This window comes from Monodon monoceros, unplaced genomic scaffold (assembly GCF_005190385.1).
Source record: "Monodon monoceros isolate NGI ecotype Baffin Bay Population unplaced genomic scaffold, NGI_Narwhal_1 Super_Scaffold_3, whole genome shotgun sequence".
NCBI classification, from domain to species: Eukaryota; Metazoa; Chordata; class Mammalia; order Artiodactyla; family Monodontidae; genus Monodon; species Monodon monoceros.
Window position 1 is genome coordinate 27,496,060 of NW_021703780.1, and position 3,723 is coordinate 27,499,782.

The window sequence follows — 3,723 nt, forward strand, 5'->3', positions numbered from 1 at the left end:
TCCATGCTCTGCTTTATGAAGGCTAGCTTTATTTTCTATTTTTGTGATATTTTCTCTTTTTGCTTTTGAAAAAAAATCATGGTAAAGGTCAACTCTTAAATACATTGGAAAACTTACCTGAGTCAAAATTACAACATTTAAAAAATAATAGATATTATCTTCTGATGTCAAATTGGCATATCAGATTTTATCACTTAAGAATTTAATCTCAAAGTGTCATGAATAAACTGGTATCAGAATTAAAAGGAAAACATTGTTGATGTTTGTTCTAAAGTGCTGGTTTTAGGCTTCAAATGGGAAACACACTAGATTTGATTTGTATCACACAGTTATCAGACAGAGTAGTTGTATCTTCCAGATCAAAGGAAAAAAAAACAAACCCCAAGTCAAGCCATATATTATTGCTTCTTAATTTCATTTACCTTCTAATTCCAGAGAAGATTTTGCTGAAGGCTTAGTAAGAGTAAGAATCTACAGGGAATGCTTCACTTGTGGCTTTGCCTAATTCTACATTCCTTCTAGATGGAAAATGGTGACAGTTGGAAAGGTGTGGGGAAAACTTTTTTTTTTTTTTTTTTTTTTTTTTTTCGGTACACGGGCCCCTCACTGTTGTGGCCTCTCCCATTGCGGAGCACAGGCTCCGGACGCGCAGGCTCAGCGGCCATGGCTCACGGGCCCAGCCGCTCCGCGGCATGTGGGATCTTCCCGGACCAGGGCACGAACCCGCGTTCCCTGCATCGGCAGGCGGACTCTCAACCACTGCGCCACCAGGGAAGCCCCGTGGGGAAAACTTTGCAGTAGGATTACACTATGGCTAATCTGCAGGATCAAATAACCTACTTATTACTGAATATGCTAATCTATTTTCCATATTCTGTACCTCCATTCCAATTTTAAGAAACAGTGCTTAAGGAATCTGGATTAATATGTGATCATAAAGCCTGCATGGAAAACCAATGCCATTAAATACTCTTTCATAGAAAAAAAGAAAAAAAAAAGAATTAGAGCAGGCTGGGAAACTGGAAATGCCCAGCCCGGGGATGGGGGTGGGGAGGTAGGTGGGTGAAAAGTGGGGAGAGAAAGATCTGTGGGGTGAGGGGTCTTCTGATCCTTCATGCCTCTTCAGGCACTCAGGTTGGTACATGACCTGATTCGGTTCAGACAGATGACAGAGTGGTCAGTTTTGTTGCTCAGCACCTAGCCACCAAAGACTCAACATCCTGTCTAAGATATCCTACTGAAACTCATTACCTATTGTAAAAGACAAATCATTCTATTTATGTGAAACACTGAGTCATAGCAGAAACCTGAAGTCATTTCTAACTCTGGTTTTCCATGAGATCAAACTAAGAGTTTTAGTTTCTTATGTTTTGAACAAACAGTTATTAGAAACTGTATATTACAAATAATTAGAATCGTGACTGAGGACTCTTCTGGACTTTATGTAATCTGCTGGCTTCCAGGAAAAGACATGAAGAGATATAGGTGGGCCCCCCTAAATCCACTCAATACATGCCTGGCTATTTACAGAAATTACCTTCTAAAGAGTGTATGGGTTGGAGGCCTAGATAAGGAGTTGAGAGTCTTGAAAGTGTGCTGTGATTTTCCAAGGAAGTCGGTCAACCAACAGTTAACTGAGCTTCTTTAAAAAGCCCATATCTTGGGCTTCCCTTGTGGCGCAGTGGTTGAGAGTCCGCCTGCTGATGCAGGGGACACGGGTTCGTGCCCCGGTCTGGGAAGATCCCACATGCCACGGAGCGGCTGGGCCCGTGAGCCATGGCCGCTGAGCCTGTGCGTCCGGAGCCTGTGCTCCGCAACGGGAGAGGCCACAAAAGTGAGAGGCCCGCATACCGCAAAAAAAAAAAAAAAAAGCCCATATCTTGGGACTTCCCTGGTGGCACAGTGGTTAAGAATCCACCTGCCAATGCAGGGGACACAGGTTCGATCCCTGGTCTGGGAAGATCCCACATGCTGAGGAGCAGCCAAGCCCATGCGCCACAACTACTGAGCCCACGAACCACAACTACTGAGCCTGTGTGTCACAAGTACTGAAGCCCAGGCACATAGAGCCTGTGCTCCACAACAAGAGAAGCCGCCACAATGAGAAACCTGCGCACCACAATGAAGAGTAGCCCCTGCTCGCCACAACTGGAGAAAGCCCGTGCGCTGCAACGAAGACCGAAAGTAGCCAAAAATAAATAAAATTAAAAAAAAAAAAAAAAAAGAAGCTCACATCTTTGTTAGTGTTTAAAGGAAATACTGGGACATCAAAACACAAAATGATATCAGAAGGAGATTACTGTCTTAATGGTGAGATCAAATAAATGCAGTAAAGCATTAGAAAAACAATACGAAACAGCTGAGTCAAGTTTTAAGTTTGTGACAGGGATTATTGATACTACCTATCTCTTCTTCATGTCTTTATTTTAAATATTCTCTTTTTCCCTATTCTAGGATTATGAAACCATACACCATGCTCTTCTTGTAGACACCCTAGAAGAACCATATCATCCTGGTCTTAAAACACCTACAAGACAGGGCACAGTACTTTTCCATTAGTAAGTATCCAGGTAAAATAATGGCAGCCAGCTTTTCAACTATGCATGAATTAGGGTTTAAAGGAATAAAATATCAATTTTTCTTTAAATATATGTCACCCAAAGTGTCACTGCCTTCACTGATACAACAAAAAATTAGGTTGGGTGAGTGAGGGAGTAGGGAGAGGAAAGTGTCAGGGAGGAGTATGTGGCATCTTTTGTCTATTAAATTATGGAATTACGGATCATCTAATGCAAACCTGTGGCATGATTAAGCTATACAAAATTGTCAGGCTCATGTGTATGTCTTTCAAAGAGCTGATAGGATACAGCTCTTTGGGTATCAAAGGATACAACAGCCCAGATATCAAGTTAGCCAAAAGGTCTCCAGCGGAACTGGGCCTTGAACATTGGAATATATGATTAGATTATAGAGATTTTTTTCCTATGACACCTGGAAGTAAAAACAGGTCTTATAAACACTTCTAAAACTAGCAGTTCAAACAACATGCATTTATAGAGAGAGCGTATGAGCTCAGCAGACTGCTACTCATTGCGAAGGGTAATAATAAAATATTAATAATTTCCATTTATTGAGTATTATATGTTAGGCATCATAGTAGGTGTTTTATGTACATTATGCTGTTTTCAAAGCAAAATTATGGTATGATAATCCACAGTTTACAGAAGATAAATCTGTAGATCAAAGAAGATTTTTCAAGAACTGATGGTTTCCAAAGACTGTGCTCTTATCCAATAAGCTATAGAAAGTTGGCACCGGGAAGTAAAAGTCATAGAAAGCTGAGCCACAGAAGTTCAGCTCTAAGGTAGGATCTTGGTTACCTTCACAGTGATTAACCAGTCTTCAGTGGTTATTATAGAAATACGAGGCCAAAAAGGCAGCATCCAGATTTTAGTTTGCATCAGAAGAGAAGAGGGCTGGCCAGGAAGTGAGGGTATGCTTTACTTACTTGTGTTAAAAGCTACATGAGAACCAAATAATGTCAAAAACAATGTCCGATAACTGGCAATGAAATTGGAAGCTATTGGTGTGAAAAATTCTGGTTTGGAATTGTACTGACTTAGGTTTACTTGCACAACCAGAACTTTCTAAAACAGAAATAGATATAATATATATTGTGCTCTAACCTTCTCTGTACCTTTCTTCTTCCTACAGACAAAGCAG